We start from the raw sequence: 15,282 nt of genomic DNA, 5'->3' as shown, positions 1-15,282 counted from the left end.
CCTTCAGCTAAACAGGAACGTTCAGTTTCCTTACAAGTCCCAGTATCTTTCTCTCCAGTACCACACCGATCAGATAGATCAGTGAAGGGCAAGCACAGAGAGAACAGTTCTCTCATTGATCAGGAAGGATGCTGTCAGCATTCTCCTCATTCTGAATACGCTGCCTCCGGACTGTAAGAATAATACATATTTTAGCAAGTTTTTTCATTGCTAAAAAGTACGTCTTATTGTCTAATAGATACTGGTGTTAAAAATTACATTTGTTTACAATGCATTTTTGCCATGTATGTTATAACGGGTCAAAACCAAGAGTTTTACCATGCTGAGTTTTTTTGTGGTGCCTTTAGGCACTGATAAATTGTCACACTCTTCCTATAATTTTAATATTCTTCCAGTAAACTTTATAAGCCTGACAGCCTTTCTAGAAGACATATTGAGATGCATTTAAGTATTTGGGACCTGTTAAATACGACTGATGGTGCCCAGTTCAGTAGATGTACGGATGTTATAGGTGAAGGCCATGTCATTATGTACTACTACCTATTAAAAAAATGAAGTAGTGTAGGTCGGGCATAGAGAAAATGGAAGTTTACAAAAAAATATTACAACTATTGTTTAATAGACAATCATCACATGTAGAGTTTGCATGATTTACCTTGCTGGTACTTTATCTAAATTAGAAGCAAATTGTTTGAAGATTACTTCTACCTAAATGGCAGAAAATGCACCTATCTTGGTGATGGATAGGACAGCTTGAGGGGATATGGAGGAGGCTGTTTTTATGATAGGTGTCGTTTAAACATTTTGCTACTAATTTATGGAAAGTATCATATTTTTCTTACTATTGAACTCCCTTTAAATTAAATCACACTCCAGGTTAAATTTCCTGGAGGTATAAATTTGTGGAGGATTTGATAATACTACCTTTAATGATGTAAGGTAGAATAGTGTGGATAGAGATCTAATGTTAGTGTTTCTCTGCAGCAGGTATATTATACTCATATACATTTGCAGCAGGCAATTTATATGCATTCTATGCAGCACACACATAATCACATCACTGCTGAATGCGCAGTACATGCACATTAAGCTCTGCTATGCATGCACGCTGCTCTGCTACATGCATACAAACAGCTCAGTTACACACAGCGGTCTTACATACACACATCTCTGTTACATACATACACACACCTCCGCAGCATACACACAGCTCAGCTACATACAAACACACAACTCTCCTACAGTCACAAACATAGCTTTCCTATCTACACACATCTCTCATATATACACATACAGCTCCACTATGTACACTCAACACTGATATATATATATATATATATATATATATATATATATATACATATACATATACATGCAAACGCCCATAAAAACAGACATACACGCAACAACTGTATATATTACCACATTTTGAAATTCCGTTCAGGAATGTGACTGATCACATGATGTGAAAGGTCCTTCAGCTAAACAGGAACGTTCAGTTTCCTTACAAGTCCCAGTATCTTTCTCTCCAGTACCACACCGATCAGATAGATCAGTGAAGGGCAAGCACAGAGAGAACAGTTCTCTCATTGATCAGGAAGGATGCTGTCAGCATTCTCCTCATTCTGAATACGCTGCCTCCGGACTGTAAGAATAATACATATTTTAGCAAGTTTTTTCATTGCTAAAAAGTACGTCTTATTGTCTAATAGATACTGGTGTTAAAAATTACATTTGTTTACAATGCATTTTTGCCATGTATGTTATAACGGGTCAAAACCAAGAGTTTTACCATGCTGAGTTTTTTTGTGGTGCCTTTAGGCACTGATAAATTGTCACACTCTTCCTATAATTTTAATATTCTTCCAGTAAACTTTATAAGCCTGACAGCCTTTCTAGAAGACATATTGAGATGCATTTAAGTATTTGGGACCTGTTAAATACGACTGATGGTGCCCAGTTCAGTAGATGTACGGATGTTATAGGTGAAGGCCATGTCATTATGTACTACTACCTATTAAAAAAATGAAGTAGTGTAGGTCGGGCATAGAGAAAATGGAAGTTTACAAAAAAATATTACAACTATTGTTTAATAGACAATCATCACATGTAGAGTTTGCATGATTTACCTTGCTGGTACTTTATCTAAATTAGAAGCAAATTGTTTGAAGATTACTTCTACCTAAATGGCAGAAAATGCACCTATCTTGGTGATGGATAGGACAGCTTGAGGGGATATGGAGGAGGCTGTTTTTATGATAGGTGTCGTTTAAACATTTTGCTACTAATTTATGGAAAGTATCATATTTTTCTTACTATTGAACTCCCTTTAAATTAAATCACACTCCAGGTTAAATTTCCTGGAGGTATAAATTTGTGGAGGATTTGATAATACTACCTTTAATGATGTAAGGTAGAATAGTGTGGATAGAGATCTAATGTTAGTGTTTCTCTGCAGCAGGTATATTATACTCATATACATTTGCAGCAGGCAATTTATATGCATTCTATGCAGCACACACATAATCACATCACTGCTGAATGCGCAGTACATGCACATTAAGCTCTGCTATGCATGCACGCTGCTCTGCTACATGCATACAAACAGCTCAGTTACACACAGCGGTCTTACATACACACATCTCTGTTACATACATACACACACCTCCGCAGCATACACACAGCTCAGCTACATACAAACACACAACTCTCCTACAGTCACAAACATAGCTTTCCTATCTACACACATCTCTCATATATACACATACAGCTCCACTATGTACACTCAACACTGATATATATATATATATATATATATATATATATATATATATACATATACATATACATGCAAACGCCCATAAAAACAGACATACACGCAACAACTGTATATATTACCACATTTTGAAATTCCGTTCAGGAATGTGACTGATCACATGATGTGAAAGGTCCTTCAGCTAAACAGGAACGTTCAGTTTCCTTACAAGTCCCAGTATCTTTCTCTCCAGTACCACACCGATCAGATAGATCAGTGAAGGGCAAGCACAGAGAGAACAGTTCTCTCATTGATCAGGAAGGATGCTGTCAGCATTCTCCTCATTCTGAATACGCTGCCTCCGGACTGTAAGAATAATACATATTTTAGCAAGTTTTTTCATTGCTAAAAAGTACGTCTTATTGTCTAATAGATACTGGTGTTAAAAATTACATTTGTTTACAATGCATTTTTGCCATGTATGTTATAACGGGTCAAAACCAAGAGTTTTACCATGCTGAGTTTTTTTGTGGTGCCTTTAGGCACTGATAAATTGTCACACTCTTCCTATAATTTTAATATTCTTCCAGTAAACTTTATAAGCCTGACAGCCTTTCTAGAAGACATATTGAGATGCATTTAAGTATTTGGGACCTGTTAAATACGACTGATGGTGCCCAGTTCAGTAGATGTACGGATGTTATAGGTGAAGGCCATGTCATTATGTACTACTACCTATTAAAAAAATGAAGTAGTGTAGATCGGGCATAGAGAAAATGGAAGTTTACAAAAAAATATTACAACTATTGTTTAATAGACAATCATCACATGTAGAGTTTGCATGATTTACCTTGCTGGTATTTTATCTAAATTAGAAGCAAATTGTTTGAAGATTACTTCTACCTAAATGGCAGAAAATGCACCTATCTTGGTGATGGATAGGACAGCTTGAGGGGATATGGAGGAGGCTGTTTTTATGATAGGTGTCGTTTAAACATTTTGCTACTAATTTATGGAAAGTATCATATTTTTCTTACTATTGAACTCCCTTTAAATTAAATCACACTCCAGGTTAAATTTCCTGGAGGTATAAATTTGTGGAGGATTTGATAATACTACCTTTAATGATGTAAGGTAGAATAGTGTGGATAGAGATCTAATGTTAGTGTTTCTCTGCAGCAGGTATATTATACTCATATACATTTGCAGCAGGCAATTTATATGCATTCTATGCAGCACACACATAATCACATCACTGCTGAATGCACAGTACATGCACATTAAGCTCTGCTATGCATGCACGCTGCTCTGCTACATGCATACAAACAGCTCAGTTACACACAGCGGTCTTACATACACACATCTCTGTTACATACATACACACACCTCCGCAGCATACACACAGCTCAGCTACATACAAACACACAACTCTCCTACAGTCACAAACATAGCTTTCCTATCTACACACATCTCTCATATATACACATACAGCTCCACTATGTACACTCAACACTGATATATATATATATATATATATATATATATATATATATATATATACATATACATGCAAACGCCCATAAAAACAGACATACACGCAACAACTGTATATATTACCACATTTTGAAATTCCGTTCAGGAATGTGACTGATCACATGATGTGAAAGGTCCTTCAGCTAAACAGGAACGTTCAGTTTCCTTACAAGTCCCAGTATCTTTCTCTCCAGTACCACACCGATCAGATAGATCAGTGAAGGGCAAGCACAGAGAGAACAGTTCTCTCATTGATCAGGAAGGATGCTGTCAGCATTCTCCTCATTCTGAATACGCTGCCTCCGGACTGTAAGAATAATACATATTTTAGCAAGTTTTTTCATTGCTAAAAAGTACGTCTTATTGTCTAATAGATACTGGTGTTAAAAATTACATTTGTTTACAATGCATTTTTGCCATGTATGTTATAACGGGTCAAAACCAAGAGTTTTACCATGCTGAGTTTTTTTGTGGTGCCTTTAGGCACTGATAAATTGTCACACTCTTCCTATAATTTTAATATTCTTCCAGTAAACTTTATAAGCCTGACAGCCTTTCTAGAAGACATATTGAGATGCATTTAAGTATTTGGGACCTGTTAAATACGACTGATGGTGCCCAGTTCAGTAGATGTACGGATGTTATAGGTGAAGGCCATGTCATTATGTACTACTACCTATTAAAAAAATGAAGTAGTGTAGGTCGGGCATAGAGAAAATGGAAGTTTACAAAAAAATATTACAACTATTGTTTAATAGACAATCATCACATGTAGAGTTTGCATGATTTACCTTGCTGGTACTTTATCTAAATTAGAAGCAAATTGTTTGAAGATTACTTCTACCTAAATGGCAGAAAATGCACCTATCTTGGTGATGGATAGGACAGCTTGAGGGGATATGGAGGAGGCTGTTTTTATGATAGGTGTCGTTTAAACATTTTGCTACTAATTTATGGAAAGTATCATATTTTTCTTACTATTGAACTCCCTTTAAATTAAATCACACTCCAGGTTAAATTTCCTGGAGGTATAAATTTGTGGAGGATTTGATAATACTACCTTTAATGATGTAAGGTAGAATAGTGTGGATAGAGATCTAATGTTAGTGTTTCTCTGCAGCAGGTATATTATACTCATATACATTTGCAGCAGGCAATTTATATGCATTCTATGCAGCACACACATAATCACATCACTGCTGAATGCGCAGTACATGCACATTAAGCTCTGCTATGCATGCACGCTGCTCTGCTACATGCATACAAACAGCTCAGTTACACACAGCGGTCTTACATACACACATCTCTGTTACATACATACACACACCTCCGCAGCATACACACAGCTCAGCTACATACAAACACACAACTCTCCTACAGTCACAAACATAGCTTTCCTATCTACACACATCTCTCATATATACACATACAGCTCCACTATGTACACTCAACACTGATATATATATATATATATATATATATATATATATATATACATATACATATACATGCAAACGCCCATAAAAACAGACATACACGCAACAACTGTATATATTACCACATTTTGAAATTCCGTTCAGGAATGTGACTGATCACATGATGTGAAAGGTCCTTCAGCTAAACAGGAACGTTCAGTTTCCTTACAAGTCCCAGTATCTTTCTCTCCAGTACCACACCGATCAGATAGATCAGTGAAGGGCAAGCACAGAGAGAACAGTTCTCTCATTGATCAGGAAGGATGCTGTCAGCATTCTCCTCATTCTGAATACGCTGCCTCCGGACTGTAAGAATAATACATATTTTAGCAAGTTTTTTCATTGCTAAAAAGTACGTCTTATTGTCTAATAGATACTGGTGTTAAAAATTACATTTGTTTACAATGCATTTTTGCCATGTATGTTATAACGGGTCAAAACCAAGAGTTTTACCATGCTGAGTTTTTTTGTGGTGCCTTTAGGCACTGATAAATTGTCACACTCTTCCTATAATTTTAATATTCTTCCAGTAAACTTTATAAGCCTGACAGCCTTTCTAGAAGACATATTGAGATGCATTTAAGTATTTGGGACCTGTTAAATACGACTGATGGTGCCCAGTTCAGTAGATGTACGGATGTTATAGGTGAAGGCCATGTCATTATGTACTACTACCTATTAAAAAAATGAAGTAGTGTAGGTCGGGCATAGAGAAAATGGAAGTTTACAAAAAAATATTACAACTATTGTTTAATAGACAATCATCACATGTAGAGTTTGCATGATTTACCTTGCTGGTACTTTATCTAAATTAGAAGCAAATTGTTTGAAGATTACTTCTACCTAAATGGCAGAAAATGCACCTATCTTGGTGATGGATAGGACAGCTTGAGGGGATATGGAGGAGGCTGTTTTTATGATAGGTGTCGTTTAAACATTTTGCTACTAATTTATGGAAAGTATCATATTTTTCTTACTATTGAACTCCCTTTAAATTAAATCACACTCCAGGTTAAATTTCCTGGAGGTATAAATTTGTGGAGGATTTGATAATACTACCTTTAATGATGTAAGGTAGAATAGTGTGGATAGAGATCTAATGTTAGTGTTTCTCTGCAGCAGGTATATTATACTCATATACATTTGCAGCAGGCAATTTATATGCATTCTATGCAGCACACACATAATCACATCACTGCTGAATGCGCAGTACATGCACATTAAGCTCTGCTATGCATGCACGCTGCTCTGCTACATGCATACAAACAGCTCAGTTACACACAGCGGTCTTACATACACACATCTCTGTTACATACATACACACACCTCCGCAGCATACACACAGCTCAGCTACATACAAACACACAACTCTCCTACAGTCACAAACATAGCTTTCCTATCTACACACATCTCTCATATATACACATACAGCTCCACTATGTACACTCAACACTGATATATATATATATATATATATATATATATATATATACATATACATATACATGCAAACGCCCATAAAAACAGACATACACGCAACAACTGTATATATTACCACATTTTGAAATTCCGTTCAGGAATGTGACTGATCACATGATGTGAAAGGTCCTTCAGCTAAACAGGAACGTTCAGTTTCCTTACAAGTCCCAGTATCTTTCTCTCCAGTACCACACCGATCAGATAGATCAGTGAAGGGCAAGCACAGAGAGAACAGTTCTCTCATTGATCAGGAAGGATGCTGTCAGCATTCTCCTCATTCTGAATACGCTGCCTCCGGACTGTAAGAATAATACATATTTTAGCAAGTTTTTTCATTGCTAAAAAGTACGTCTTATTGTCTAATAGATACTGGTGTTAAAAATTACATTTGTTTACAATGCATTTTTGCCATGTATGTTATAACGGGTCAAAACCAAGAGTTTTACCATGCTGAGTTTTTTTGTGGTGCCTTTAGGCACTGATAAATTGTCACACTCTTCCTATAATTTTAATATTCTTCCAGTAAACTTTATAAGCCTGACAGCCTTTCTAGAAGACATATTGAGATGCATTTAAGTATTTGGGACCTGTTAAATACGACTGATGGTGCCCAGTTCAGTAGATGTACGGATGTTATAGGTGAAGGCCATGTCATTATGTACTACTACCTATTAAAAAAATGAAGTAGTGTAGGTCGGGCATAGAGAAAATGGAAGTTTACAAAAAAATATTACAACTATTGTTTAATAGACAATCATCACATGTAGAGTTTGCATGATTTACCTTGCTGGTACTTTATCTAAATTAGAAGCAAATTGTTTGAAGATTACTTCTACCTAAATGGCAGAAAATGCACCTATCTTGGTGATGGATAGGACAGCTTGAGGGGATATGGAGGAGGCTGTTTTTATGATAGGTGTCGTTTAAACATTTTGCTACTAATTTATGGAAAGTATCATATTTTTCTTACTATTGAACTCCCTTTAAATTAAATCACACTCCAGGTTAAATTTCCTGGAGGTATAAATTTGTGGAGGATTTGATAATACTACCTTTAATGATGTAAGGTAGAATAGTGTGGATAGAGATCTAATGTTAGTGTTTCTCTGCAGCAGGTATATTATACTCATATACATTTGCAGCAGGCAATTTATATGCATTCTATGCAGCACACACATAATCACATCACTGCTGAATGCACAGTACATGCACATTAAGCTCTGCTATGCATGCACGCTGCTCTGCTACATGCATACAAACAGCTCAGTTACACACAGCGGTCTTACATACACACATCTCTGTTACATACATACACACACCTCCGCAGCATACACACAGCTCAGCTACATACAAACACACAACTCTCCTACAGTCACAAACATAGCTTTCCTATCTACACACATCTCTCATATATACACATACAGCTCCACTATGTACACTCAACACTGATATATATATATATATATATATAATATAATATATATATATACATATACATGCAAACGCCCATAAAAACAGACATACACGCAACAACTGTATATATTACCACATTTTGAAATTCCGTTCAGGAATGTGACTGATCACATGATGTGAAAGGTCCTTCAGCTAAACAGGAACGTTCAGTTTCCTTACAAGTCCCAGTATCTTTCTCTCCAGTACCACACCGATCAGATAGATCAGTGAAGGGCAAGCACAGAGAGAACAGTTCTCTCATTGATCAGGAAGGATGCTGTCAGCATTCTCCTCATTCTGAATACGCTGCCTCCGGACTGTAAGAATAATACATATTTTAGCAAGTTTTTTCATTGCTAAAAGTACGTCTTATTGTCTAATAGATACTGGTGTTAAAAATTACATTTGTTTACAATGCATTTTTGCCATGTATGTTATAACGGGTCAAAACCAAGAGTTTTACCATGCTGAGTTTTTTGTGGTGCCTTTAGGCACTGATAAATTGTCACACTCTTCCTATAATTTTAATATTCTTCCAGTAAACTTTATAAGCCTGACAGCCTTTCTAGAAGACATATTGAGATGCATTTAAGTATTTGGGACCTGTTAAATACGACTGATGGTGCCCAGTTCAGTAGATGTACGGATGTTATAGGTGAAGGCCATGTCATTATGTACTACTACCTATTAAAAAAATGAAGTAGTGTAGGTCGGGCATAGAGAAAATGGAAGTTTACAAAAAAATATTACAACTATTGTTTAATAGACAATCATCACATGTAGAGTTTGCATGATTTACCTTGCTGGTACTTTATCTAAATTAGAAGCAAATTGTTTGAAGATTACTTCTACCTAAATGGCAGAAAATGCACCTATCTTGGTGATGGATAGGACAGCTTGAGGGGATATGGAGGAGGCTGTTTTTATGATAGGTGTCGTTTAAACATTTTGCTACTAATTTATGGAAAGTATCATATTTTTCTTACTATTGAACTCCCTTTAAAATAAATCACACTCCAGGTTAAATTTCCTGGAGGTATAAATTTGTGGAGGATTTGATAATACTACCTTTAATGATGTAAGGTAGAATAGTGTGGATAGAGATCTAATGTTAGTGTTTCTCTGCAGCAGGTATATTATACTCATATACATTTGCAGCAGGCAATTTATATGCATTCTATGCAGCACACACATAATCACATCACTGCTGAATGCACAGTACATGCACATTAAGCTCTGCTATGCATGCACGCTGCTCTGCTACATGCATACAAACAGCTCAGTTACACACAGCGGTCTTACATACACACATCTCTGTTACATACATACACACACCTCCGCAGCATACACACAGCTCAGCTACATACAAACACACAACTCTCCTACAGTCACAAACATAGCCTTTCCTATCTACACACATCTCTCATATATACACATACAGCTCCACTATGTACACTCAACACTGATATATATATATATATATATATATATATATATATATATATATATACATATACATGCAAACGCCCATAAAAACAGACATACACGCAACAACTGTATATATTACCACATTTTGAAATTCCGTTCAGGAATGTGACTGATCACATGATGTGAAAGGTCCTTCAGCTAAACAGGAACGTTCAGTTTCCTTACAAGTCCCAGTATCTTTCTCTCCAGTACCACACCGATCAGATAGATCAGTGAAGGGCAAGCACAGAGAGAACAGTTCTCTCATTGATCAGGAAGGATGCTGTCAGCATTCTCCTCATTCTGAATACGCTGCCTCCGGACTGTAAGAATAATACATATTTTAGCAAGTTTTTTCATTGCTAAAAAGTACGTCTTATTGTCTAATAGATACTGGTGTTAAAAATTACATTTGTTTACAATGCATTTTTGCCATGTATGTTATAACGGGTCAAAACCAAGAGTTTTACCATGCTGAGTTTTTTTGTGGTGCCTTTAGGCACTGATAAATTGTCACACTCTTCCTATAATTTTAATATTCTTCCAGTAAACTTTATAAGCCTGACAGCCTTTCTAGAAGACATATTGAGATGCATTTAAGTATTTGGGACCTGTTAAATACGACTGATGGTGCCCAGTTCAGTAGATGTACGGATGTTATAGGTGAAGGCCATGTCATTATGTACTACTACCTATTAAAAAAATGAAGTAGTGTAGGTCGGGCATAGAGAAAATGGAAGTTTACAAAAAAATATTACAACTATTGTTTAATAGACAATCATCACATGTAGAGTTTGCATGATTTACCTTGCTGGTACTTTATCTAAATTAGAAGCAAATTGTTTGAAGATTACTTCTACCTAAATGGCAGAAAATGCACCTATCTTGGTGATGGATAGGACAGCTTGAGGGGATATGGAGGAGGCTGTTTTTATGATAGGTGTCGTTTAAACATTTTGCTACTAATTTATGGAAAGTATCATATTTTTCTTACTATTGAACTCCCTTTAAATTAAATCACACTCCAGGTTAAATTTCCTGGAGGTATAAATTTGTGGAGGATTTGATAATACTACCTTTAATGATGTAAGGTAGAATAGTGTGGATAGAGATCTAATGTTAGTGTTTCTCTGCAGCAGGTATATTATACTCATATACATTTGCAGCAGGCAATTTATATGCATTCTATGCAGCACACACATAATCACATCACTGCTGAATGCGCAGTACATGCACATTAAGCTCTGCTATGCATGCACGCTGCTCTGCTACATGCATACAAACAGCTCAGTTACACACAGCGGTCTTACATACACACATCTCTGTTACATACATACACACACCTCCGCAGCATACACACAGCTCAGCTACATACAAACACACAACTCTCCTACAGTCACAAACATAGCTTTCCTATCTACACACATCTCTCATATATACACATACAGCTCCACTATGTACACTCAACACTGATATATATATATATATATATATATATATATATATATACATATACATATACATGCAAACGCCCATAAAAACAGACATACACGCAACAACTGTATATATTACCACATTTTGAAATTCCGTTCAGGAATGTGACTGATCACATGATGTGAAAGGTCCTTCAGCTAAACAGGAACGTTCAGTTTCCTTACAAGTCCCAGTATCTTTCTCTCCAGTACCACACCGATCAGATAGATCAGTGAAGGGCAAGCACAGAGAGAACAGTTCTCTCATTGATCAGGAAGGATGCTGTCAGCATTCTCCTCATTCTGAATACGCTGCCTCCGGACTGTAAGAATAATACATATTTTAGCAAGTTTTTTCATTGCTAAAAAGTACGTCTTATTGTCTAATAGATACTGGTGTTAAAAATTACATTTGTTTACAATGCATTTTTGCCATGTATGTTATAACGGGTCAAAACCAAGAGTTTTACCATGCTGAGTTTTTTTGTGGTGCCTTTAGGCACTGATAAATTGTCACACTCTTCCTATAATTTTAATATTCTTCCAGTAAACTTTATAAGCCTGACAGCCTTTCTAGAAGACATATTGAGATGCATTTAAGTATTTGGGACCTGTTAAATACGACTGATGGTGCCCAGTTCAGTAGATGTACGGATGTTATAGGTGAAGGCCATGTCATTATGTACTACTACCTATTAAAAAAAATGAAGTAGTGTAGGTCGGGCATAGAGAAAATGGAAGTTTACAAAAAAATATTACAACTATTGTTTAATAGACAATCATCACATGTAGAGTTTGCATGATTTACCTTGCTGGTACTTTATCTAAATTAGAAGCAAATTGTTTGAAGATTACTTCTACCTAAATGGCAGAAAATGCACCTATCTTGGTGATGGATAGGACAGCTTGAGGGGATATGGAGGAGGCTGTTTTTATGATAGGTGTCGTTTAAACATTTTGCTACTAATTTATGGAAAGTATCATATTTTTCTTACTATTGAACTCCCTTTAAATTAAATCACACTCCAGGTTAAATTTCCTGGAGGTATAAATTTGTGGAGGATTTGATAATACTACCTTTAATGATGTAAGGTAGAATAGTGTGGATAGAGATCTAATGTTAGTGTTTCTCTGCAGCAGGTATATTATACTCATATACATTTGCAGCAGGCAATTTATATGCATTCTATGCAGCACACACATAATCACATCACTGCTGAATGCACAGTACATGCACATTAAGCTCTGCTATGCATGCACGCTGCTCTGCTACATGCATACAAACAGCTCAGTTACACACAGCGGTCTTACATACACACATCTCTGTTACATACATACACACACCTCCGCAGCATACACACAGCTCAGCTACATACAAACACACAACTCTCCTAACAGTCACAAACATAGCTTTCCTATCTACACACATCTCTCATATATACACATACAGCTCCACTATGTACACTCAACACTGATATATATATATATATATATATATATATATATATATATACATATACATGCAAACGCCCATAAAAACAGACATACACGCAACAACTGTATATATTACCACATTTTGAAATTCCGTTCAGGAATGTGACTGATCACATGATGTGAAAGGTCCTTCAGCTAAACAGGAACGTTCAGTTTCCTTACAAGTCCCAGTATCTTTCTCTCCAGTACCACACCGATCAGATAGATCAGTGAAGGGCAAGCACAGAGAGAACAGTTCTCTCATTGATCAGGAAGGATGCTGTCAGCATTCTCCTCATTCTGAATACGCTGCCTCCGGACTGTAAGAATAATACATATTTTAGCAAGTTTTTTCATTGCTAAAAAGTACGTCTTATTGTCTAATAGATACTGGTGTTAAAATTACATTTGTTTACAATGCATTTTTGCCATGTATGTTATAACGGGTCAAAACCAAGAGTTTTACCATGCTGAGTTTTTTGTGGTGCCTTTAGGCACTGATAAATTGTCACACTCTTCCTATAATTTTAATATTCTTCCAGTAAACTTTATAAGCCTGACAGCCTTTCTAGAAGACATATTGAGATGCATTTAAGTATTTGGGACCTGTTAAATACGACTGATGGGTGCCCCAGTTCAGTAGATGTACGGATGTTATAGGTGAAGGCCATGTCATTATGTACTACTACCTATTAAAAAAATGAAGTAGTGTAGGTCGGGCATAGAGAAAATGGAAGTTTACAAAAAAATATTACAACTATTGTTTAATAGACAATCATCACATGTAGAGTTTGCATGATTTACCTTGCTGGTACTTTATCTAAATTAGAAGCAAATTGTTTGAAGATTACTTCTACCTAAATGGCAGAAAATGCACCTATCTTGGTGATGGATAGGACAGCTTGAGGGGATATGGAGGAGGCTGTTTTTATGATAGGTGTCGTTTAAACATTTTGCTACTAATTTATGGAAAGTATCATATTTTTCTTACTATTGAACTCCCTTTAAATTAAATCACACTCCAGGTTAAATTTCCTGGAGGTATAAATTTGTGGAGGATTTGATAATACTACCTTTAATGATGTAAGGTAGAATAGTGTGGATAGAGATCTAATGTTAGTGTTTCTCTGCAGCAGGTATATTATACTCATATACATTTGCAGCAGGCAATTTATATGCATTCTATGCAGCACACACATAATCACATCACTGCTGAATGCGCAGTACATGCACATTAAGCTCTGCTATGCATGCACGCTGCTCTGCTACATGCATACAAACAGCTCAGTTACACACAGCGGTCTTACATACACACATCTCTGTTACATACATACACACACCTCCGCAGCATACACACAGCTCAGCTACATACAAACACACAACTCTCCTACAGTCACAAACATAGCTTTCCTATCTACACACATCTCTCATATATACACATACAGCTCCACTATGTACACTCAACACTGATATATATATATATATATATATATATATATATATATATATATATATATACATATACATATACATGCAAACGCCCATAAAAACAGACATACACGGAACAACTGTATATATTACCACATTTTGAAATTCCGTTCAGGAATGTGACTGATCACATGATGTGAAAGGTCCTTCAGCTAAACAGGAACGTTCAGTTTCCTTACAAGTCCCAGTATCTTTCTCTCCAGTACCACACCGATCAGATAGATCAGTGAAGGGCAAGCACAGAGAGAACAGTTCTCTCATTGATCAGGAAGGATGCTGTCAGCATTCTCCTCATTCTGAATACGCTGCCTCCGGACTGTAAGAATAATACATATTTTAGCAAGTTTTTTCATTGCTAAAAAGTACGTCTTATTGTCTAATAGATACTGGTGTTAAAAATTACATTTGTTTACAATGCATTTTTGCCATGTATGTTATAACGGGTCAAAACCAAGAGTTTTACCATGCTGAGTTTTTTTGTGGTGCCTTTAGGCACTGATAAATTGTCACACTCTTCCTATAATTTTAATATTCTTCCAGTAAACTTTATAAGCCTGACAGCCTTTCTAGAAGACATATTGAGATGCATTTAAGTATTTGGGACCTGTTAAATACGACTGATGGTGCCCAGTTCAGTAGATGTACGGATGTTATAGGTGAAGGCCATGTCATTATGTACTACTACCTA

The sequence above is a fragment of the Phyllobates terribilis genome, unplaced genomic scaffold (assembly GCF_046119375.1).
Source record: "Phyllobates terribilis strain yellow unplaced genomic scaffold, ASM4611937v1 Scaffold_10__3_contigs__length_209671492, whole genome shotgun sequence".
In the NCBI taxonomy this organism is placed as follows: Eukaryota; Metazoa; Chordata; class Amphibia; order Anura; family Dendrobatidae; genus Phyllobates; species Phyllobates terribilis.
The sequence above is the reverse complement of the archived record's forward strand: the minus strand, read 5'-3'. Positions refer to the sequence as shown.